The sequence below is a fragment of the Python bivittatus genome, unplaced genomic scaffold (genome assembly GCF_059951505.1).
Source record: "Python bivittatus isolate LINGU-HERP-01145 unplaced genomic scaffold, Pbiv_v1 ctg000330_np1212, whole genome shotgun sequence".
NCBI classification, from domain to species: Eukaryota; Metazoa; Chordata; class Lepidosauria; order Squamata; family Pythonidae; genus Python; species Python bivittatus.
The window spans coordinates 46,333,204-46,358,650 of record NW_028277058.1 but is presented as its reverse complement, the minus strand read 5'-3'; the positions used below and the strand labels follow the sequence as shown (position 1 = coordinate 46,358,650).

At 39.3% G+C, this 25,447-nt stretch overlaps 1 protein-coding gene across 27 annotated transcripts in view; it reads left to right on the top strand.

Moving 5' to 3' along the window:
• Positions 1–719: 719 nt before the first annotated feature.
• Positions 720–25,447, top strand: part of CHRM2 (cholinergic receptor muscarinic 2) — a 273,908-nt gene continuing 249,180 nt past the window's right edge. For 6 of the 27 annotated variants that reach the window (XR_015796245.1, XR_015796244.1, XR_015796238.1 and 3 more), the window contains exons 1-2: positions 721–1,169; positions 1,928–2,097. The gene's annotated coding sequence lies outside the window, so the exon portion shown is untranslated. Of the gene's footprint in view, positions 1,170–1,927; positions 2,098–3,238; positions 3,507–25,447 lie in introns of all 27 variants that reach the window. The other 21 variants (XR_015796256.1, XR_015796255.1, XR_015796259.1 and 18 more) reach the window with 12 other exon arrangements.

Below are 25,447 nucleotides of genomic sequence, written 5' to 3'. Positions count from 1 at the left end.
ATTACTTTTCCAAAGTGATTCATAACAGAAAACTGGAGTCTAAAAGCAAAACATTCTTCAGCTGCTCTGAAATAAGATACAATAGTTAATACAACAGATATTCAGCTTTCAGTATGGAATTTTATAGTGCGGGGCATCAGCTGTATGTGAGTCACAGAATCATAGAATTGTAGAGTTGGAAGCCACTACAAGGAATTTCTAGTCCAACCCTCTGCAATGTGCAGAAAAATCAATTAAACCATCCATGAGTGGTGGCTGTCTAGGCTTTTCTGAAAAACCTCCAGAGATGGAGAGCCCACAACCCCACAACCACCTTAGGTAGACTGTCCTGCTATTGTACAGATCTTACCATCTCAACGTTTTTCCTCCAATTTAAATGAAATCTTGTTAGCTGCAACCTATCTGTGGCCTTTTTGATCATATTAGATATCCAGATTGAGCCTTTGTGGCACTGAAGTCCCTACCCTTTAAATTCAGAGGTCTTCTGTTATTTACAATGTTTGCTGGATCAGAGTGATATCTCTGTGGGAGGCATTGACAAATCAGATTGTAATCATTTACAATGAAGCACTTTGCAACACTTAAAAAAAAAGGTTATGGTTCTGAAAAATGTGCACTACTGTACAGCCGGTGTACTGTACAGTGTGTTAACCCCACACTGAATATAACTCCCTGGGCATTGTCATTCAGTAATATAAATGGCACTGCCAGACTTGCAGGTGGCGTTTTGTTTCCAAAAGTAAATTCAGCCCACATTGCTTTCAGTGGTCGCAGGTCAATGGATCCACCCTTTCCCCCCCAAACTGGAATTTGCGGCTGAGGCTCTCAGAGAGCAGATTTAAAAAAAAAATAAAAATGGGGATGGTTTCCAATCAGCAGCTCCGGACATTGCCATTGGATGAGAAGCGGCTAATCCGGTCCGAGGGAAAGAAAATGGCAAAGCTCGCCCGCGCTCCCCTGTGCGCCTTCCTCCACCCCTTTTCTGCAAGCCTCTGCAAACGCCGCGACGGGCGCGCAGGGGAAACGGCGGCGGAGCGGAGCGAACGAGTGGAGTTGCCGCCGCCGCCGCCGCCGCCGCCGCCGCCGCCGCTCTGCCCTGCCATTCAACTCCCATGCAAAGGAGATCGCCCCGACCCACTCACCTCCTGGGCGCTCGCTCTCCCACGAAGGTGGAAACGAGGCTTCTTTTGGTCGCGAACTTTGGGGAAGGGCACGAAGGGGGTTGCTCTTGGTTTGGGGGCTTTTTCCATCTAAGATGCCCCTTGAGGCTGGCAGGTCTGCTTGAATATTCTAAACCTCCCCTGGGCAGCTTGTTTGGAACGGGTGTTTGGCTCTTGGAAAAACAGCTTTAATTCGGAGCAGGACCGATACAGGAGGCAAAATGCGTGTCTAGGCGGGCGCGCGCGCGCGAGAAAGACAGAGGAGGGCAGAGGAGCGGCCAGCCGTCCGAGCCGGTCCTCTTGGCCACGGGCTCGCCCCGGGTTTGGGTGCGTTTTAGGCTGACCAATCGGTTGGGCACTGGTGGCGGTCTACAAACCGGCGAGGGGAGCCAAAAGGCTTCGGAGCGAATCGGCGGGGACGCTGCCAGCTCCTGAGGCGAAATGGGGATTGAGGTTAAGGCTCGAGCGAGGGGATTAGTCCGGGGTAAAGCAGGGATGCAAATTTCTGAGAAAGATGTTGGGGGGGGGGGGGGGGTTAGTTTTGTTTTTTTCTTCCCCCTGTCAAAAGACTGACGGGGGAAGCATCTGGTTTCAGCGGCGCAGCAACAGCCTATGCACATTTTGTTTACTCGGAAAGAAATCCCTTTAAATTTACTCTAGTCAAGGCACCTAGGATAGTAGCTTGGGCTTTGCTCTTCCCATCTTCACCATGAACTAATGTGCTTTTTTATCCCTCCCTCCCTCCCTCCCTCTTCTTTTTTGGAAAGATATGGAAGAACAAGATACAGAGGTTACTGCTGGATTCTGACTCCCTCGCAATCTGTTTTCTTTACTCTGCAACCTTGGTTTCCAGGTTCTCTGGACCCCGCAACTGGCCAAAAATCAAAAAAAGTGTGTGGGGGAAAGGAGAATGAAACTTTTTGGAACAGGATTACAGGTAGGACATTCTCCTTGCTCTTGATTCTCTCCTTGCCATAGTCTTGTAAATTGGATGATTGGACATTTCTGTAAAGGTTTTTTTTGGGGTGGGGGTTCTTTTGGTTTTCAAATTCGTAAGGTGTAGAGGTCTGACTTTATATATGTCTCCTGTTTCAACCTCTTCCCCTGGCAGTTTGAGTCTTCTTGAAATTATCCTTCATGAGAATAGGCTGGAAGAAACAGGATTTTTGCGGCATTTGAAAAGCTGAAAGATTTATTGTAGTATAAACTTTGTGGACTTGAGTTCACGTTGCCAGAATTAAAACAACAACAACAATAAAGAAACAGGACTCATTAAAAAAAAAATTAGATGAGGTACACATCCAAGGATGAGCAGAAAGATTAGAGGGCCTAAGATGGTAGTAAAGGGAAAGCTGGAGCAGAAATTGCCAGAATAAATACAGAACACAATCCAGTTGATATAAAATACTTAATGTGTGAATATCAGTATCTAAACCCTAGATACACGTGCTTGGAGATAAATGCATTTGAGTGAGATTGACTTCCAGATAGGTCCAGTTTAAGGCTGCAGTTTTAAAAGCACTTCATCTTGACCACAAGGTAGAGAATTTGGTGTTCTTCTAGATAGCACATTATAGTGGGGGGACGTGCACTTAGTCTTAAAAATCCTAGAGTCAATCACCAGAATCATAACATGCAAGATTGTAAGAATCACAAAAACAGCAGGAAAAGATTCCTGCCTAGGTTCCTGAAAAATCACCTCCAGCTAAAGGATGCCATACAAGGGTACATGAATCTTTGACTCATATCACATCCTCATAGAATCTTAGAGTTGGAAGTAAATTTGGAGATCGTCTAATTTAGCCAGGTGCCCAATGCAGGAATCCACTGTTGCCACATCTCAGACAGGTGACTATCTAGCTTTTGTTTAGACAGTTCAATGAAAGGAAGTCTACCATCTCATAAAACATCTGTTCAATGTTCAATCTGTTCAACAGAACAGAAATTCTTGTTAATCCTAAACCTGTCCTCTGCATGATGACACTTCAGATACTTGAAGACAGCTATCATATTTCCTCACCGTCTTTTTCAGACTAAACATACCCAATGCCTCCATTGTCCCTTATGTTTTCTTCTAGACCCTTTCTTAACTTGGCTGGTCTTCTCTTGATGCACTCCAGTTTTTCAATGCCCTTCCTAAAATGCAGTGTTCAGAACTGGATGCAATATTCCAGATGTGGTCTGACAAACAAGAATGGAGAAGAACAGTGACTGCAATCTAGTGCTCTCTGGATCTGTTCAACTATAGATCCCACCAGTTATGCTAACAGGTCTTTGGCTCTGTTGAGCAAGATTGATGGAACATGTAGGGGCATGTAAACTTGGAAGTTCATACATTCACAGTGGGTAAGCAGAATATATTGTAAGATTGAGTGTGTACAATTATACATTTTTTTTTTAAGTTGACAGCCATATCTTTTAAATGATGAGGTTGTTTTGTTTTGGTGCCCTGCTCATCTACAGTCATTCTGTTTACAATAACTTCTTTAAAATACTCCCTTCCCCAAAATGTTGAATTTCCCTATGAAGAAAGGATAGAACTGGATGAAAAATTAAAAAACAGCAATAGAGATAAAGAGGAGATAACTTGTCGAAGGAGAGAAGGAACACAGCAATGCGCAATCTGAAAGGTCAGAGAGATATAGGCTGTTACATGAATGACCCTGTTCCTACATGTACGGATCATACTTTATGATGAATATGCTTGATGGATTAGGGAAATGTAGCTCATTATGGCGTCCAGAGCGTGCACACACTTAAATCTTAAGTGTGCCATCATGGCACATGGATTGCATCTTAATTCCTACCAAACAATGTTAGAATGTTGTAACATGTCATAATTAATTGTTGGCATTCAGTTAGATTTGGAGAGAAACTAACAGGTGGTGCCATTCCACATTCCTTACCTTAAAAATATAAAATTAGTAAAGGAACGTAGAGATCTTCATAGTAGGTTAGGAAAGTTATTGAATTGCATCTGTTATGTGGCTGGAAAAAAACAAGAAGCAGCAGCAGTAAAGGAAAGTGCAGTTAGGAGATGGTAGATATAGCCGAGACTTGGTTGCAGGAGTAAGTTGCTCTTGAGCTGAGCTTGATTTGTGGTGAGGGCATGATCTGTATTGTTTTCTTGCTACAATATGGGGTTGGTTTACTGTTCCTTTCTTCCAGGATGTTCTTTCCAACTTTCCACCTTAGCTGAGAGTTCTGGGGGTCTCCCATACAAGTACAAAAGAGATCTGTCATTGCATAGTTGTTTTTTTGTTTTGGCTAATCAGTGCCTTCTAACTGGATATGACAGATTTAAGTCCTGTGAATTCAGGAATGTGTTTTGGTCACTTCTCCCCTTCCCTGACCCCACTATCCCAATCCCAATCTCACTTACCCCTGCAGTTTTCAGTACTGATTCTTTGAATACAAATTGTCCACCAAAGGTTTCTTGCTGAAACCTATAGAAAACAAAGGGTGTTGGCTATCTTCAGATGTGAGTTGCATACAAACTTCCCAGTAGCTACTTGGAAGTAATGGTCTTGATTATGCCCAGCAGTCTATCAGTCAGTGAAGAAGAGTCATTTTAGGACATGCCATTGAGTACCTAGCAGGAGAAAAGGAGAGCGCAGGATTAAGCAGCTCATTAGAGCAATATGACGTGTTTCAGATTTATCTTGGTTTAAGTTCTGATTTCACTTACATGATAAGGAGACTATATATATATTTCTGAATTCTTGCAGGTACTACCTGCTGAGTTACTTGTTATACTGTGCAGCCGGATAAATGTTCTTTTCACTCTTCCTTTATTTAAAAAAGAAAATTGAGAGTAACTTATGAACCCAGGGTGTAACTTGATTCCACAATGTGCATAACGCTGAGATTATTTAAAGATAACTGATGAAAGCCTCCGTTCCTAATTGGTCTCCTTTATCAGATCATGATGCAAACAGTTTTTGTCCTTTGGTATGAAAAAGTCATTACTGTTACCTTAGATGAGATTTTGGGAAAGTAAAAACTAATTCAAGCAAGAATGCAAGTCCAGTGCACTCCATTTGTAAATTGAAAGGCTGTTTACCAGCAAATTGGTCAGCAGGTCTGCACAGCAGTACAATGGAGAGCAAAACCTGAATGTGAGTTTATGTCTTGCTTTCAACAATTAAGAGAGTGCGCAATCAGTGTGTGTGTCAGGGACAGAGAGAGAGAGAGAGAGAGAGAGAGAGAGAGAAGGAATGTCCAAGCTGCACAGTTGGTCTGTCCTTTGTAGCAGACAGATTGGGATGAAGAGGTCACACAGAATATTCCAGCAGGTATCTGGATAATAATACAGATGGACCATATCTCAGTGCAGAGGCCATGCTGTGCTTGCATACACTTCAAGTCCTAGCTTCTACAGCTTTTTTTTTCTTTTCTTTTCTTTTCTTTTCTTTTCTTTTCTTTTCTTTTCTTTTCTTTTCTTTTCTTTTCTTTTCTTTTCTTTTCTTTTCTTTTTTAATAAATGAGTATCAAGGGCTCTGGGAAACACTCCCACCAGAGGAGATGGAGCTACCACTGGATAGCTGGCAAACTGAACTAAACTGAAGAATAGTCTGACCTGGTAAAGGAAGCTTTCTAGCACAGTCTACAGATTAGGAAAGCAGAGCTTGCCAACGTCTGAACTGAGCTCTCTCAGTCCGTCATATACAGATCTATATGCAGGGGATAGCGGAAAAAACTGACTTAGTGAGGAATATGGCTGAATGTTTCCTCACAACTTGATTTATGGCTCCTTATCCTCTCTTCAGTACTCAGTTGTTTGCCCTTTTTTCTGCTATTCATTCTGTTGTGCTGAGAAAGATCCTGCTCACATAAAAAGGCTTTGCAGACTTCATGGTCTAGAAAATCTGAGACAAACAAGCTGAGTGGGTGCAATCTGGCTTTATGTCCTCCCCACTTCTTACTACAGCTTGCAGCTGATACTTGAAGAGTTCCCAAGCCGTTTTGCAACTTCTGTGGTTGCTTCTGAGGCTCTTCTGCTCCCACCGCTCTTTAAATAGTTCTACAAAATTCTCTACTGTCCTGCTCTTTTGGGACAGTGCCCCTAACATTTCAGCATTTCAGTCCCCTTTTTCTGCCAGGAAAAAAATCCTCTCCAAAGTCAACCAGCCGCCACCAGCAACAACAGCAAAAAAAACCCCTTTAGTTTATTTTTATGGTGTTGTTGGGGGGAAAATGTCTTGTTCCAAATGCCAAAAGAGTCCTCTGTTCTCTGTGTTGGAGGAAGGAGTGGCTGGTTCCTTAAATAATAATAGTAATAAGAAAGAATACTCTTCAACTTAGCAAACAAGTTTTATTTATCCATTGTTCATCATCAGGAAGGCTGATTCCCATGAAGATGCTGCTAGGGTTGGGGTGGGGGTAACCCTCAAATTAAATAGTGTTTGGAACTCCCACACGCTTTCTTTGCGTAATGGGGTGTGAACTTGCAGTAAATCAGAGATGTACTCATTTGAAGCCTAATTAATCAGCATCCCACTGTAGTGAAACAACACTTTCTTCCTACTGGAACTTTGGAAACTAGCATGCTGAAGAAAGTGAGTTCACAAGAGTGGGGAGAACATTTCAGGTGAAGAAAGTAGGTTTACATTTTATTGATTTATTTTTATTTTTAGTTATTATTAAACTTGTATGCCACCCATTTATTATTAAATTTGTATGTCTCCCCCCAATGGGTGACAACTAGGTTTACATTCCCTTCCCCCACTTCTCCAAGTTCCATCTGCTTTATCCTGAACATTTTTGCTTGTTTCTCCTCTGCTTGTTTTCCTTAGGCTCTTTGTTTCCAAAACTCACATCCCCTTAAGATTCTAATCTGTGCAAAATAATGGTTTTTCATTGAGAAAGCTTCAGTCTGCCCCTAATACTGCCCATGCAAAGTTGGTATGATATAAAGCAGGTGTAAATGAGCACGTTGGTTAGAGCTTTGCGTCCATAGACCAATGCTCATTCTTAAGCCTTGCATGTGGGAAAGCAAATTGCTGTTACAATCTTGTTCAGGAGAAAAGCTGGGTGCAAGTTATTACAGAGAATAAGAGTCCCTTTTTGCAAACCCAAGGAATTTGCTCAAGAGAGTATAGGACTTTGAAAAAAAAAAATCAGGGGTACATCTTCATCTTGATAAGCAAAGATAAAGAATCTCACCAAATTAAGCTAACTCCTGCAGACTCTATGAACGTGTGTGTAATTGCCTTCCTCTGGGATGGATTTTTTTTTTAACTGCTCAGACTAACCTCCAATCCTAGAATGTCCTGGTGGTGTCCATTCCAAATATTAACCAGGTCTGGTTAGCTTGTTTAAGATCAGCCAAGGTCAGGTAGGAGGTTTCCTCACTGGAGATGCTGCAGTTATGCATTGTACAACCTGTGGAGGTAGTTTAAGTACAGAAGATGAAAGACATGTAGAAATGAGACAGCATCCTCTTATTTTACCTTTTCATAAAAAGAGCCTTGGTAATTCAGTATACCACAAGCCATCTCCCAGTTGGAAGTCTGCAGACATTAAACTATGCGTCTATAATTCTGAGCCAGCAAAAGTTGTCATGGTTGTAATTTTGGGACCTTTAATCCAAGATATAGCAGGTTGATTCTATAGTGAAATAATGGCCAATAATTACATCTATAAGCCTCCCCCCCCCCCTCCCACTGCAACTATCTTTGGGGTAAACCTACATCAAGTAAGTCTTTCTGTTAGAGGACATTGACAAGTAGTGTCTGCAAAAACTGTTGCATTATAGCCCTACGCACTACAGCAGCGCTGTTACATAAGATTCCAGACAGCCATTCAAGTTAGGCAGTTCACCCTCTCTCCTCCTCCAATCTTTCATGTTTTTCCTCCCCCAATTCCATAGCTGCTGTTGCATGTCGAATTCTGATTGGGACGATTTGCAGATGAAGTTTCCTCATCCTTATTTCTTGTCAGAGTATTTCTGCAAATCTCAGGAATGCTCAACTTGCTCCTTATTGTTTCTTGGTGTTCCTCTGGTAGATTCAGTCCTGTCCTGCTGACACAGAGGCATTTGTTTGAAGTTGAAGAAAGTGTTATTTTATAGAAGAACACAGATATTTCTTTGTTCAGTTATGAATCTATGTATCTCATAGTCTTTGTCACCGTATATCTCAATCTGACCTTCCATGGTGGGTGCCACAGCTTCTTCTCTTGATGATGATGTATCTTTAACCCTACCCTGCTGCTCTGTTCAGTCCTGAAACTTGACGTTTAGCATTCCTCATTCTTCTCCAAGTCGAAGCTCCAATCTTTAATAGCCCAATGAAACTGGATCTAGGACACTTGATTCAAAAATTCCTGCAAAGCTATTGGGCCATTCTTTACAGCAAGTTAGTAAATGTAACTTATGTGTAAATATATCTCCAGGTTACTATATGTGCCACAGGATTAGCTCCAGGTTTTGGGAGACTCTTAGGCAAGATGCTCTCAGGCTATCCTCAAGGGTGCTCCTCATTTCATCCTTGCTGCAATTACTTGCTTCTTTTCCTTCTGGGACTAGTATGTACTACATTCTGGAACCAGTATGTACTACAAGAGTTGTTCACTTGGACAAGATAATTGAAAAGGCAGAAACAATAAGTAGAAGGAGCAACAAGACTGGTCTTTCCAAAGTATGTCAGTTGGCTCTCCACCAGGGCATGAACTTCAGCAGGTACCTGATGATGCCAACTCCTAGTATCCACTTGGATATTTTAGAACAGGGATGGGCAACTTATGGCCCCAGGACTTATGATTGCTGCCATAATTGCTAAAAATGGATGACAATGGGGAAGTCAAGCCAGGGTGTGTGTGTGTGAGATGGTGAGAGCAACATAGTGGCATCACACTCTGGTTTCTCTTCATATCATAGAAATCGTTTGCCTTTCTAGTTCCTGACATTGTGATGCAGACCCTTCCCCTTTTACAGGTTCTGTGAGATGCAAGCACATGCAAAAGGGGTAGAGTTTGTAGCATGACGAAAACAGCAAGGTGCTGCAGACCCTGCTGATTCATTTTTCGGCAAGGAATTCTCTAAAGTTTCAGTCGAAACCTTAAAGTAGGCATAACACAGTTGAAGATAAATAAACAAAAAACTCAGATGCATATAAGATACCAAAAAATCCAATCCTATCCATATTTGCCTTTGCTTCTTTCCTTTTTAGCCCCCAAGTGAGCCCCTAGCCATTAAAAGTGTGCCCCCCAATTTAGAAGTTACCTTTTCCCATCCGTGACCTGCATAACGGTTAGTCTCCAAGTAATGGTATCCTACTGATGCTGTTCCTTGCTCAGGTGAGCTTGGTGAAAACATTTTGGGGCTTTTTAAGCATTTGACCCCACTTTACACAATGTGGTTCTTAGTGAAAATTGCTTGGCTTCCTCCTTGTTTTTTCCCCATCAGGAGGTGGGAAAAAAGAGTCTCTCGGGATGACGCAGGACTATGTGGCTGGGCTTTTCATTTGCTGCTGATGTATTTGCTGTTGCTTTAGGACTATCCAACTCTTTTTGCTTCTAGGGCTGTTTATGTATTTTTAATATTTTAATGCTGTGTGCTGCTCCAGTGCCATTTGGCAAACAGGGCAGATTATAATATCTGAAATAAATGAGTGACTGGAGTGTAACAGCTAAAAATGTGAGTTGTAGTCTGATCCAGGAAATGTTTAATTCAAACTAAACCTCATTCACAAACTCAGTCATTATAACTCTTAGCTTCAGTTCGTTTTCTCCTTTTGCATGCTATGAATCTTGACTTTCTGTCCAAAGGTGCTGTGTAGCTTACTGAGATGAGATTTTGAATGTTTATTGATTGTAAATAAATTGCCCATACCGGTATAAATTGTCCCAGTTGTAGAGGATATATGCAGCTCAAGGTTAAACTGTTGGGTTCTTAATGCTCCCTGAATTGGGTTGTTTTCCTGCAGACATTTCACTATCAGCCTAGGTAACATCATCAGTACATCTTTACTGCCAACAAACTCCACTCTCCCATGCACTGATGATGTTACCTAGCCTGGTAATGAAACGTCTGCAGGAAAACAAGCCAAACTCAAAGAATATTAAGAATCCAAAAAATGTTCAAATGTTAATGCATAACTAAGGTCTCCATCTTTTCCCGGGGTGAGGAGTGTATGTGGCAGGCTATCAGCTGCGCTCCAAAACATGGTAGCTGGGGCCATGATATAAACACAATTTCATTTCATTTACATTGAATTAAAACTAAATATAGATCATCCTCCAGTTATGCATGTAATAATTTTCTTTGGGTCATTGAAAATTACAATTTGACAACAACTCCTCTGTATCTTTGGAAGCCATAGCAAAGCTTTGGATGTTACTATGGTCTTGGGAGTTTTGGCTGTGCGTCTGTGATAGATAATCTCAAAAATTCATATGTGTGTGTGTGTGTGTATATTTTCTCTCTCTCACACACACACACACACATACATATACACATACACACGATATATACACATACTGCACCCTGATTAAAGATTTTTAAAATTTAATCAATGAGTCATATGTGTTATAAACAGGTGGTTAATTTAACTATATTTACATATAGATAAGAATCAATTCTGAAGCAAGAAGAATTTGTACTTAGACTACGCGCATGTGTCACATAGATTTCAATTTAGGAAGGATGTTCTTGTGCATGAAAACAGGAAAGAAGATTGCTTCCTGTAAGATGCTGCTTGCATCCACAGTATTTACAAGTTTTCCTGTTATAAAAAATAATGTGCTTCCTGATTTGTGAAGGGCACCTTTTAATACACACACACACGCGTGCGCACACACACGCGCGCGCACACACACACACACACATATATATATATATATATATATATGTATGTATGTATGTATGTATGTATGTATGTATGTATGTATATATATAAACTGATTGACCTAAACATTTGTTGCAGCCGCCTTAATACAGAATGTGGGGCAAAATAAGGCTGGACTGTCTCTGATTTTAGACTGTAAAGCTGCAAACCTGTATAGACTGAATTTGGGAATAAGTTCCATGAAAATCACTGGGACTTATCAAAGGCTGACATGCATAAGATTGTACTGATAAGCACTTTTGTGCTTTGCACCGAGTTAAGGAATTGTGTTTTGCATGGGGGATGAAGTAAGTTTTGTTCCATTTCTTATTTTTCCAAAGATGATTCATTTCATCTCATTGCTATGTTTTCTGTGGGTTTCTCTAAGAACGCTGCATAAATATTTCGCTAATATCTCTACATATTTCTGTATTGCATGCTTTTTCAATTTAAGAACTGTGTTGACGTATTTTGGAAGAAAAAGGTTGCTTAACAAAATATGATTGCATTCTCTCCCATTTCTAATGGGGAAATAGATGACAGAATTAGGGATAGTCTAATTTTACTAGCCCTTAATATGTTTGAATTGTATATTTGATTAATTAGATGGCCACATCTTGTCTTGCAGTTTAATTTCTAATGCATCAGAATAGGGAACTTAAACATGAAGTTGTAGAAACCTGTTCAAATCTATCAGATATAGTGCTTTTATACCTGACTTTATAATTCATTCAGAATTATACTACCTTTGAACCATATATATTTACCCATAAAATGTCTACCCCCTTTCAGTATAACATGTACAGGTAGTCCTTGCTTACTGACTGCTTGTTCAGTGACCATTCAAAGTTATGACAGCACTGAAAAAGGAGATTTACAACTGGTCTTCAGAGTTGCGGCCATTGCAGCACCCCACAGTCACTTGATCATGATATGGGCACTTAGGAACCAGTGCACATTTATGACGGTCCCAGCATCTCATGGTCACATGATCACCATTTGTGATCTCCACAGCTGGCTTCTAATAAGCAAAGTCATTGGGGAACTCGGCAGGAAGTCTCAAATCGCAGCCACATGATGTCGTGCTTAACGACTGTAGATGATTTGCTTAACAACCGCAGCTGGAACTGACATAAATTGGCATGGTCACATGACATTTCTGTTAATGACAATGCTGCTTAGTGACGGAATTGGTGGTCACAATTGCAGTTGGTAAGCAAGGACTACTTGTATTGAACAGACATCCTTCTGCTAATCCTTCAAGGATTTTTAAATACCTTTAAATAAGTATAATATAACATTGCATCGGCTCACCAGAGCCCACTGGGATTGTTTCCCATGCTGCCTAATAGAATCTGTTCTCACCCATGGAGTCTGAGTTTTGATGTGTTTACAATAGCTCATTTGGTCCATAATGGATGGGCCAATGGCAGCTCACCAACAAGAAAATGGGGTTACAACTAATTCTTGATTCCTTGTGCTTCCTTTGAGTTTCTGCTTTGGTTTGTGAGGACCTGAGACCTTTTGAAACTGAAAAAAATGTAAGAACTCATTCCAATATATTTTCCTTGTTACTCATACCAGGAAGTGTTTGCATGAGACTTAATGACAGATAAGAGGCAACTTTCCTTGCATCCATACCATTTCTTACCGCCCCCATCCACTCCATTTGGAATACAATGAAACTATATCTATCCAGACCCCATCAATAGGTTTATACCAATGTTTTTCATGCTCGCTGGGGAATCCTGGGAGTTGAAGTCCACACATCTTAAAGTTGCCAAGTTTGAAAAACACTGGTTTATACAATGCATTTGAAACCATAATATAATGTGTTTAGCTTTGGCTCGGGGTTATATGTAAATCAGACATAGTCATATAAACCAAAATTTATTTCTTAACAGATGTGAAGCAAACATGCTGTGGCTTACTGTATGAATCCACTCAGTAGAGTCTTTAGGGCTTACTATTAAGCACATTTTAGTTTTGTTAATTGAATTTCTTTTTTAAAATTAACTCTACATAATTAATTTTTGCTCTGAAGAATAGAAATCAACTACAAGAAAGCTCATTTACTGAATCTGAAATATAAGCCCCCTCTTTCTCTATTTGTGAATGTCTCACCTCTTATGAGAATGTGCACTCACCTTTATTTATTTGTTTATTTGTTTATTTATTTCTCTTTCGTTTTGAATACTTGGAAGAGAAGTTGGGGTGGGGAGAGGGAATAGTGGCCAACTCCGTTATGTCATGCATGATTTTAGCTATGCCTACTCTTTGGGGATTGTACAACAAAAACGTTTCCAAGAAATGCCACCGTTCTGATAAGCGGCCCCAAATAAAGAAGCCAGCTAGGGATAGTCTTGCTGGTTCAGATCTAGGCCCAGCTAGCCAGCATTTCCTTTTACATGGCGGTCCACCAAATGCATCTAGGAAGCCCACAAATCCATATACAGCAGCCAACCCCAGGTTTCTGTTTTGATCCTGCCTCCAGGCATTTTGAACTGAAAGTTCTCAGTAGGTACTGTGTGTATATTAAACATGTTTATTCTACTCAGGTTTTGATGCAAGGGCATTTTTCAATATATAATGTAAACATATCTAACAAAACTACAGGACAGTTAAAGGCTGAAATTATGTCAAATAGTAGATGTACCCATCTTAATAAAGCAATTTAAAACCTTAATTTTGAAATACCCCAGCAGTCTTGCTGCAAGAAAGAGATGTTCTGCATTCTTTTTCTGCCCTATGTGTGAATGTGTTAATGTACAGGGAACTGGAAAGTCTCCCCACTCCCTGCCCCTGCAAAAAAAAAAAAAAATCTCAGGGCTTAGGTCTGGTTGAGATATATCTTGGTACTTAGTTGAAGCAATGATGTGACTAGATAGACTTGGGTTAGTAAAAGATGACATTTCTTTCTTACCACACAGAATAGGCATGTTGTGCTGGTTGAGGGCTAAGTTGAACATTTTTTAAAAGATCAAATGCCTCATGCAAAGAGGTGTGGTGAGAACCATTTATTTGTTGGTGGTGGTGGGAGATGTTTTTGCATAAAATATGGTACATACATTCAGTAGGGCTAACAACAACATTTTAAAGGCTTCTTTCCTTATAATATCTGACTATATTTTCATGAGCTTTGTTGTCCTCAGCAGTTGTTGTTCATTTTTACATGACTATTCCTTTTCAGTACATTTGACCATCAAGTTCTTTTTTTATACCTCTCTGACTCATTTTTCCAACTTTGGTTCTTATGCCATCAAATGAGAGTTCCCTCATGCTGCTGAATTAATCCCAAACACTGCAGCATCGCTCAAACCACCAATGTATCTTAATTGTCATTGATACTGTGACCTACATATGTAATATTCTACCTTTTTCTCAGTGTGTGCTGTTGCCATAGAAATCTGTTACAGGAGATATGGAAAACTGGGTCTTTAATGTATCAGTCAGCCCCCCTACATACATGCCTTCGGTAAATATTTTCTTTTGATAAGGGAGTGAAAACAAAGGACTTGAAGCATTGTTTTTTGGTACAGATGAGGTGAAATGTCCCAGAAGAGTTGTTTCAAAAACAGTGTCTATTCTTCTTCTTTTTTTTAACTTTCCCCTCTACCTTGAAACAAAAGAAACAAAGTTCACAATTTCTTCTGAACATTTGCTACATACATACATACATACATACATACATACATACATAGATACACGGCTACCTTTCCCCACTTCTGATGTCCTGCATCAGTGCTAGATCTGCATGTAGAATGCAACAAGACTGCTAACATGATTGTGTCTGCTTCCAGTACAGTGGTAGTAGAAATGAAGCAAAATAAAAATACTCAGCACAAAGATGCTATTTTATGCTATTGCTCAACACCAGGAAATTAATAATTACTTCTTTCTTCTTTATAAATTTAATGGAATCTCCTCCACTTTTTCAGCCCACAACTAGGATGGAGAATTTCAAGAGGCCACTTCTACCCAACTTTAATTTTTGTGCATGCCCATGTTTATGTGTTCCATGGATTTGCTTTCCTTGGAAATTCATTCTTTCTCTTAGCCTAATGACAGTTGAGAATGTGACTGTTTTAATCTGGGTGTATGCTACTTGGTGTTTTGTTCAGAGGCCAGTTAGCAAACTTAGCATGCAGTTACTGCTTTTACAAGAGGTGCACAAACTTTTTGGGTGGGGACAGAAATGAGGGACTCATTTGGCCGTTGATCATGTTCTGGAGAACTAGGGGTCTAGGACAAAAATTAACATGACATGAATTAAATAAAGTTAATATGATCCTCCATGTACTGATTTTGTTTTCTTTTCTTGTTACAATCCAAATTACAATTCATCAGCACTTTTGGAGAGGCCCTGGAGGCCACACCTTAGGGTTTTGAGTGTAGACCCCTGTCACCCTGGAACTTCAAGTTGTGCCCACTAGTTTGCAGTGAGCATACATATTTCTGTATTAATTCCAGTTGGTGATGATCCAGAATTTAATAGGAGATGATCCAGGCATGTGGAAAGAAATACAAGGAGGTAGGCTTGGGAAAGGACAAGGTAGAGGGAAGTCCTGAATAGTGAGGTGAATTCTAAAAATTTTTGGAAAACAATTAGTCAAAATAGATATTCTAGTTATATGGAGTGGATAAGGCAAATGCTAGATTTTCACAAGAAAAGATCCAGCAGTAGAAAGAACAGTGATGGATGGATGAAAACAATCAGGAGGCAGAAGAAAAGAAGACCTTATTAAGGAATGCAAAATGAGGATATGATAAATAGGAGAATCTTGATCTAGCAGTGAGAGAGAAACCTGATGCAAGAATGTGTGCATAGCAACCTTCTCCAGCATGCCGGCTCCATTGTGATGAATTATAAATTCCATTAGACTTGTCTAGCTTGGCCAATGATCAGGAATTCTGGAAGAGCACCTTATTAGGGAAGACTGGGGTAGATGTATAGAGAAAAATATGTGTTCAGATAAGAAATGGTACATGCACTAAAACTAAGAAATGGTGAAAGTGGTATAAATATTTTCTCAACTATTTCTTGATCCTATTGGAAAAAAAACTAAGTACAACCAGACCTTTTTGGTTATTCTACTGCTGGGTAGAGGTCCAAAAAATTTAACGCTGCCGTTTCATGGAAAGGGCTTGGAAAAGATTCCAAACTGGCTGACTGGTTGACTTACCTTTGGAGCCCTTTTGATCTGCAAAATGTAGGATAGTTCTGTTTTTAATCACAACAGCCTGTATTTTACTTGTTATCTTGTACTGATGCTCTCAAGTGTCTGACACTTGCTAGGCTCCATGCAGACATTACAAAACTTTGGCACACCTCTGGCAAATCTTTTAGCTGTCACCACCAACTGATTCCCATCATTTAAGAGCAGGAGGAGTGAACTAAAGGGAATGCATTAAATGTCACTTTATTGGTCTTTGAAATGTTTTGCAAACATTCTTGTATGCAGTAGGTTCTGCAAAAGTACTAAAGAGGCTTTATGTTTCTGTTTTCAAATATAAAAATAAGAATAGAACAGCATGCGGGATTAATCCATAGCTGTTGGAAATCTGAAGTAACTCCTTGAAATACAGGAATAAGTTTCAGGATCTGTCTTGTTTTTTTTTTTTTTTTAAATCAGAAGTATCCAAACTTTGCAAAATGAGCTCTCACTCATCTCATTGCTTCACTATTGTTCATCACCCAATAATACTTTTATCCCTTTTCTTCCCTTTGCAAGTGTATAATGATAAATGTAGAAACCAAGGCATGGCTTAAATTGTCATAAAGAGTGGATTTGCATTGGTGTGATGTATTGGAGAAGAATGTACCTCCAACTATTAGACATGTTAGTTGGTGATGGGCAGAACTGAGATCTAATTTATCTGCGGAGGGCACCAGATTGGAAAAGGCTGTTCTGAACATCATGCAGAAAGGACAGATTCCTTTAAGGTAAAAGACAAAATTTGGATACATACTCCTGTCTGTAGGTGGTGCCTGAAGCTATAGAAATGCAGATGTGTCTCCTGTTTGTTTGCTCTTGATGATTCCAGCTAGATCATAACTGAGAAGAATATGCTTAACTTGTTCTTCCCAAGATCCTGCCCATTTAATAAAAGAAGAGACCGTCAGGATAAGATAGGCTTATAAGAAGCTCACAAATATTATATGAAGATGACTGGTACTTGAGACATATGACAATTCTGGAGGCAGTATATTTCCATTACAACTGCTGGTCACTGATAGCTTTAGGTCAATTAATTTTCTGCTCCTTTCTGTGAAATGCAGTGAGAACTGGGCCAAGGCATTGCACTTGTAATTTCCTGCCGATTCCTAAAGCTGGCACTTTTCTCTTAGCGGCCACAGCTTGGATTAGTTTTCAGCAGGTTGCCCATCATGACCCAAGTATCTCTTTCTTGGTTGTTTATCTTCACCTAAGAACCCCATGAGCATTTCCATCCTGGCCCCATACAGAAGATCTCAGCTTTATCAGATTCATGGTTCTTATTCATGGCTTTCTGTGAAGGCACAAGAGAAGCCCTTGACTGTGGCCAGCACTGGCTGAACTAACGCTTCCAGAGACAAGCAGCTGCTCCCTGTGTTCACATTCCCAGAAACTATGATTGGTAGCTGAAGTGAAGCTAGTCTGAAGCACCCAAAGTTTTACTTGGTGTTCTGGGAGGGTTGCCTGCCATTGCACCAGCCAGAGCAGAGGCTAGGAAAGAGCCATTGCTGCCTTATAAACTGTTTGACCACAAATACTAAGGACCTTCATGCAGAAGAGCCTTCAGGTACCTTTACATGATCCTGTCCTGCTTTTCTCCTTCTAGGTTCTTCTCTGTATGCCGAATGGCTAAACCATCTTGCCCATTAAAGAAAAGAGAGAATGGGCTGGTTAGGCAGGAAGAAGACTAGAGAGTGTACCAGGATCAAGCAGAGAGAGAGAGAGAGAGAGATACACATATAGAACTGGGAGTGGGAAGAATTTGGGAAAGAGGGTGAAATGCCCAAAAGTGTGAGGGGAAAAGCAGAAGGTATTGCAGTCTCGACATCATCACTGCTTATAAGATATTCTTATATCTCTTGTAATGTGGACTCATCTCTGGTAAGATTCTTGTTTCTTCCTCTGTCTTGAGGGTTAGTAGAATGTGAAACACCTCAAAAAAATAATGGAGGCAAACAGCTTTAGCACATTATAAATGTATTAAAATTATAACGGCAGTGTCAGGAGATGGTACTGGAATGAAATTATTAGCTAACATGGTCCCAATTCACCCATTTCCATGTAATTCCCAAGATATAAGATTGTTAATAATTCTTCCAATCCCAATAAAATTCTGAGCTGTGAAGGCCACAGGTTGTCTTTGGCTGTCCAGGAAGATCTTTCATCTAGAGTGCAAATTATGAGTATGACTTTTTCAATGACCATCTACTTTTTGGCTGGGCTCATAGGTACTGTTAAACCATTGCTTGTTCTAACCATGATTTGTTAAAAACCTAACACTATCTGCATTTAAACTCATTATGATTTGCTGACTACAATGGCTGGATTCACATATTATTCTAAGCCAAAACCAAAACCAGACATACCTCATTATGGCTTAACATGATGTCTGAATCCAGCCATTTTGTGAAAAAACAATTACAGTGCAGCTTAAACTCTGTGCTAGAATTCATTTTCATTCTTTTTCACCTGTAAGTGCTTCAGCATTTGCCTTGTTCAGAGCGGGCCTGAGACTCAAGCTAGGTGAGACTGGGTTCCGTAATGTTTAGAAAGTCAAATACATAAAACGATTTCATAAAATGTTTAAACAAGCACATAGAACAAGTTTATTGCAGTATACTTACAGAGCAATAACTTCATTTTATTGACAGTGTCCTGGGCATATATCTTCCAAATATTTCAATAACAACCCCAGGCCATTCCAAAATCTTAAGTCTTGTCTACATAGTTAGTATGAAGTACGAGCGTGCTCTAGTTTGTGACTCACTATTTGCTTCAAAAGGTATGATAGTCCGGTTCCTTAAAATTCAAAGCTACTATGACATGTATGGAAGTACTTCTACTGCACAAAAGTCCCAAGGCTGTGAGGAATGCTTTTCAGTGTCATTTCAAGCTGAATTAAGAATTCTCTTGGAGAATGGATTGCATTTATAGGTAGATGGTGTCATTCTGAAAAGCTCCTTAGAGCCCATAAATTTGGCCAAGAAGTGTCATGGCAACAAGATAACAAAACACAAGTACCTCCTAGGATATCTTAAGGATTTTTTAAAGAGTTAGAATCAGGCTTTCTTCCAATGTATTTCAAACCACGGATGATTATTCTTTAGGAGCAGGTCTATTTGTGACCTTGGCGTGCTTGTTTCAAGGTAGAGGCTCACTTAACTGTTTATAATAATAATTCCGTGACCATAATTCTTAAGCTACAGTTTCAAGCAGATTGAACGAGCTATACTGGTGTTGTTTCACACAACACTGTGTCATAATATAGTTTGTTTCTTTGGGATTATTTGGAATTTTGGAAGCTTTTGCAACATCTGTAAAAATGTCTGTTTATCCAGAATTAATTCTGCTTTCATATTTTTGCACATCCCATCTTGAAAGTCTTTTGCTTTTCCTCTGTGACAGTGTAATAGGTTTTTTTCCCCCTTTGCTGCTTGTACATCCTTTAATGGTGATCGTTTGTAATGTTCACTTTTCTAAATTGCATGCAGTTCTATTGGACTAATGTGCCTATTGGCACATGGGCAGAAGTTAAGCTATTTAAACAAATAAATAAGCTTCTGGATAGATACAACTCTTGGAGTACAAAACATTATCCCTAACATTGGGTAGAGAAATCTCAGATGCCACAATTGGAGGTGACAGGCTGAGGCATCTTTAGTAGACCTCCAAGTGAGATTGGTGAAATCAGTAGCTCTCCTATAAGGTTTTTTTTTAGAGTGATAATTCTCCCAGCACTTATTTCTACTAATATGTGTTGCTTTTAGAAATTCAGGTTCAAATATTCTAAACACCTGATTTGTAGCTTATGTTCCCTGGAATATGTCCAATCTTCAATTGTATTTGATTTAAATTGATATAAACAGATCCAGAACTGCATGCTGTTAAGTGTAAGAATTTTGAATGGCATGGTTGAATATAAAAAGAGGACCCCAAAGTCCCTTTCCCAAAGTCAACATCCTCTCATCGAAAACAAAATTATGATTAGATGGTGAATACAATTTGACTGTGTCATATTTCTTGGGTTGGATATTCAGACTGGGGCAATGCATTTGAAGTTGCCTCTTTCCCATTTACACAGAAATTTACTAACATGTCCGCTTCATCCAGTGAGACTGGAGCAGTAATGGGAAAGGAAAATAAATTTCTACTCTTCCTAGTGCAATTTTGAATGTGTTCTTCTTATCTATATAAATAGCTAACTTGTTTCGATTCATACTAATTTCTTAGCTTAACGTAACCTTTCTAACATTAAATTCAACAGATTAATTATATGCCATAACAAGAAAAGAACAACCATTTATAATTATTTAGGTATTCTCTTCAATTTAGCAAATGTTGGTGGCTTAGGATCAGTCAAGCTTTATCTGAAAGCCTAAAAATTGTCCAAACATTTCCAGAATGTGAAGATCGTTCCAAGCAAAACTGGTTTTTTTGTAAGGTGAATGTTGTGATATCAAACAATTCAATCTTTTTTTCAGATGTTTTGGCAGTTCTGTTGTTATAGCCTCTAATGCTCCAATAACTACGTGGAAAACTTCCACTAGCTTATTCCATAACTTCAATTAAGTCCTGATATTTTACAGTCCTTTCCAATTTCCTTTGAGTTACTTGGCTGTCATTTGCCATTCCCACATCTATAAGTAAAGCTTGCTTTTCTTCAACCACTGTGATGTCCAGTGTGTTATGTTCTACAAGTCAGTCCGCCTGAATTTGGAAGTTCAGTACATTTTTTATTTAATCATTCTGAAGCACCTTTTCAATGTTATCAACAATACTTTGGGGCATTAAATTCATAATTTTACATGAATTCCTCTGCATTATTTTTTGGACACTATCATGTATCGCCTTACAGTATAGTCTGTCTGGACAATTTTGCTACAGCTGCTTATTAAGTGATCAACAATCTCATCTTTCTTTTTATATAATCTACGTTTGCTGTTGTTTCCAGTTTTTTTCCCCTTAATTTTCATTTTTATGGTCTTTGTTGCTAGTGCTTGTTTTTGTCCTGCAGATATTAATCCTTCTGTTTTCTTTTTGAAGGATCCAATCTGAAGCTATTGTCAAGTTTTGTTACCGTTCACTTTGCCTTCAATTTCTTTCAGATATTTATCTTCCCAGATTTTCATTCATGATTGTAACTGTACAGTTTCGTATGCCACCTTTGATTCTGTCACATTCAAAATGTTTTCCTCGTAGACATTTATTAGCATTTTCTCTTTCCTTGCTGTTATGTAATCGTTTAAGCCTCTGATTTCATCCTCCCCTGTCTGTTTCACTTGCAACAAACCATGACCAACCCAGTTTTCCTTGGTAAATGTAACCAATCTATGTGACTTTTTTGGTATAATTTGAACTTTGGCATTTGATTTTTAGTTTGGCAGTTTGCTTTCAGTTGATAACACAGTTCGATCATTACTACTTTTGCAAGGTTGTATGGGAACCTATTAGTCTGTTTGATTGTTTTTGTCACAATTGATTGGGCAACCATGTTTTCATCATGCAAAATTTCATTTAATTTTTTTGTTTGAGTAGCTTTCAAGGTGGTAATGTTTCTCTTACAGTTCCTTTCATGCATTCAAAACCCTTTTCTCAAAGTTTTTGTCAATATTTGGCAATCGTTCTGCTTGATTATTTTGAACTCAGTATTCCAAATTTGTATTGGCTGCATTCAAAGGTATGTTTATGTTGACTTGTTTTCCTGTTGTTTTTGTAGCACATTTTTCTTTGTCAGTTTCAAATCTTTGTTTTCATGCTTTCTTTGTTGTTCCAATTCTTAAAGTGCAACATCTGTAAATACCTTTACAGTTTCTGAGTGTGAAGTACCTTTGATCCATAAATTATTGTTCAGTGATATTTGATTCCAGAACTGTTGTTTTCCAAATTTCATACATTCATTTCTGGAAACCTCAAGTCAATGGATTTGGGCCACAATAACACTTAGTAATTTCTTTATTTCCATTGATTGTTCACATTTTTCAACCATTTCCTTTGCGTAGCTTTGCAGTTTCATGCCCTGATTGCCTAAAAGAGGAATTGAACCCTGTAGCCTGTCCAGTGCCCAGGAACTATAGCATCATATGCAGCCCTGGTGGACTCAGGTGATGGCTGATTCAATATGGACATTTGTTTTTCAGGTTTCACCATTCATCATTCCATTTCATCAATGGAATGCTCTTGGTTCAGTTTTCTTGGCTAAGGTTTATCTGGCCTGGGAAGCAGTTATTAGGTACAATACCATCAGCATAACCCTTACCTTCATTGAAAATCTTAAGCGTGCCCACCCCACAAGATGGCATCCTATGATGGGGACTATTTATTCTTAGTTTTTCTACCTTATTTTCACCACTTAATACACATGCATGTGCATTAGGAAGAACATCAGTTTAGTGTGTATGGACAGTTTTATCTGTGTCATTTTCCCCTCTTTCTTATCTCAATAGTTGGTCTGTGTGAAATGAGTTCACCCCACCTCAACACAAGACTTTAAACTGTGGAGGAGATGCTTTCGGTCTTGATGAAGTACTTTGTGCCAAGGAGATGACACTCTCAGCTGTAGTTCTTTGATTAGAAATATGTAGGTACGGTGAAGTTGCCTAGACTAGACACTTCACATTGTGAATGGTAGCTTCTGCCCGCTTCTGATGGGCATAGGAAAGGGTTGCACTTGTTCTTCTCCGCTGGTTAAAAGCAAGGTTCTCAGAGCAGCTTCAAGGATGCTTTGATTGTGCCTTCAATCAAAGCAGCACACCCTTTGGGGGATTTGCACAGCCCTACTAAATAGAGCATTTTCTTCTTATGCCAAAATCATCTGTAATGGGTTTCATCATCTATTCTTGCATGCGCCATTCCCCCACCCCACTCCGAGTCTGAAAGTAGGACAAGATATGGTGTCCCAAGCAAAAGAGGCTTTTGGTTTGCATAAGTTTGTGTTTTTGACTTGTATTCTCTATATGTCTGGGCGTATATGTCTTTTTATTGTTTTTTGCTTAAATTTTAAAAAAATTGTGCAATAAAAACAGTGATCCTACCAAGCATGAAATAGAACTGAGGGAGGTGGCTTTTAAGGTGCTACCCATAACTTCTTCCTTGGTGCTGTAATCCTTTTCTTACTTTCTCCTCTTAAATGAACACAAGAATTAAAAAAGGAAGGGTGCTTGATTGTTTACCAACAGGCTGCTTACCAGGCAATTGAATAAGGTTGAATAGATCTCATCCTGTCCAAAACCGATGTGAAAACTTGGGAAAAAAAGAAACCCCTTTGATTCCTTCTTACAATGTTGCCTGGCCCTTTCAACTTTTGAGAGAACTGTATTTTTTCTCCCTATTAAAAATCTCTTTTCTTTGGTGAAGGAAAGACTGTTCTGGAGCAAAATTTCTGCAGTGGTACCTGTCCAAAGTGTTTCTCATTCCCATAGGAGAATTAAAGATGACAAATGTCGGTTTTCAGCGACTGTACAATGCTTTGCTAATAGGAAGTCTGTTCTTGGTGGATTCTTAATGTTGCAAATGGCATCATCTGTGTGCCAAGCATTAATCTTTTCCTAATCTTGTAATGAAAGTTACACACGAAGATTTTTTACAGGAGCTTACATTATGTTCCATTACATTATATAAGGGGATTTGCATTATAAAAGCTGGCACCCAGGATAAAATTAAATCACATGTTGAGAATCAAAGCAGGATGATGGGCAGTATATGCCAGTGTAAGTAAAGTTTCTTTCACTTTACTTTCACCAGGTTGTATCCCCCATCTCCCTGTTTTGATCCTTTGACATGTGATTTATTTATTTTTTCTAACGTGGAGCTTTGTAATACAATTCCCCTTTATGTAATGTAAGGGGAGTCAGGTTTTACTCTTGGTGACTTCATGGCCATGGCCATCTAGTTTTCTTGGCAACAATAAAGAAATTGTTGGCCACTGCTTTCTCTTAGGAAGTTTTTTCTGAATTCTCACTCGCAGCTCTGGCGGTTTCTGACCAACCAGGTCCAAGCCTTCTTAGTTTTTGAGGTCAGTTAAGATTAGCTTGGTGCTGCCACCTAGCTGGACAATATATGTTAACAGTCAACTAAATTAGGAAAAAATGCCCTGGAAGACTGTACATTATGAAACATTAAACACACATTTTTTTTAATATTAGTTTTTTTAAAAAAAGTTTTTATATATATATAAAAAGGAAAAATGCTTTACCAGAATACTGCCATATTAGAGTGGAAAATAAAACAAGACAGGATTTTTAGTAATTTGCCTGTTTCTTTTCCACTGCAACATTTTGTTCCAGGTTTCACCAGTAGAGCCCTAATAGTGAATATTCCAGCATCTTTCCTGCAAATGATCCCTAGGGATCTCTGTCATCCAACACCACACTAGAGACAACACAGATTTCCTATCAGTCTCTACCACTTCATTTCTAAATTCCTTCCAAATTCTTGGCTACCCCAGCCAGTACTTGTGACAAGACTGCTTATTTGGTTTCCCTGATTTCTTTCTATCAGCTTCTCTTTAACACCTCAGTAGCTATCACTAAGTGTATTTTTAAAAGAAGGGGGGAGGATATAAATGTTCCTGTCACAGCCTCTGCTTGGAGTAATAATGCAAATAATCTCTCTTTCATTTTTGCAATTTCTTAATCTTTTCGGTGTTGGCTGCCCTGGAAGTTCTAAGGCGATGCATTGTGGGATTGTGGGAACCAGGGCGTTTTGTGGTGCACAGATAGGCTGATGAGGGACCAAATGATATTTCACCTCTGAGGATTGGCTCCCATGATCTTTCTGCCTTTGGTGGGGCTGTTTGCATCACTGTGTGCAGATGTTTAGGCACCACTAGAGGTTGAACTAACTGTGTGTATGATGCTCACTTTCAGCTAAAGGAAGACCGAGAATGGTCTTTTAAAAAAAAAAAAAGTTGATCTAAATGAGAAAAAAGTGGTTGAGGGAAATGAAAACTGTGGAGGGTAAATTGCAACATCACTTAGAGGTAGGGAATGGACACACGTACTTCTATACATAAAATCCAGTTTCAGCCAAGAGTCTGAAGCCAATTTGAATGGAAGTCCACAGAGGGTCTGCATGATTGGATTGGTCTGTTTAATATGGCTGTGAAGAGAAAAGACTGCTGCAGAGGGTTCACAGAAATTTGCAGGATACTTGGGGATATTTTTTTAAAAAAACCTTTTATTGTTCTCCTTTCTGTTTAAGTACATCACAAAGCCAACAACTTGGAATGCTGTTGTTATTGTCATTA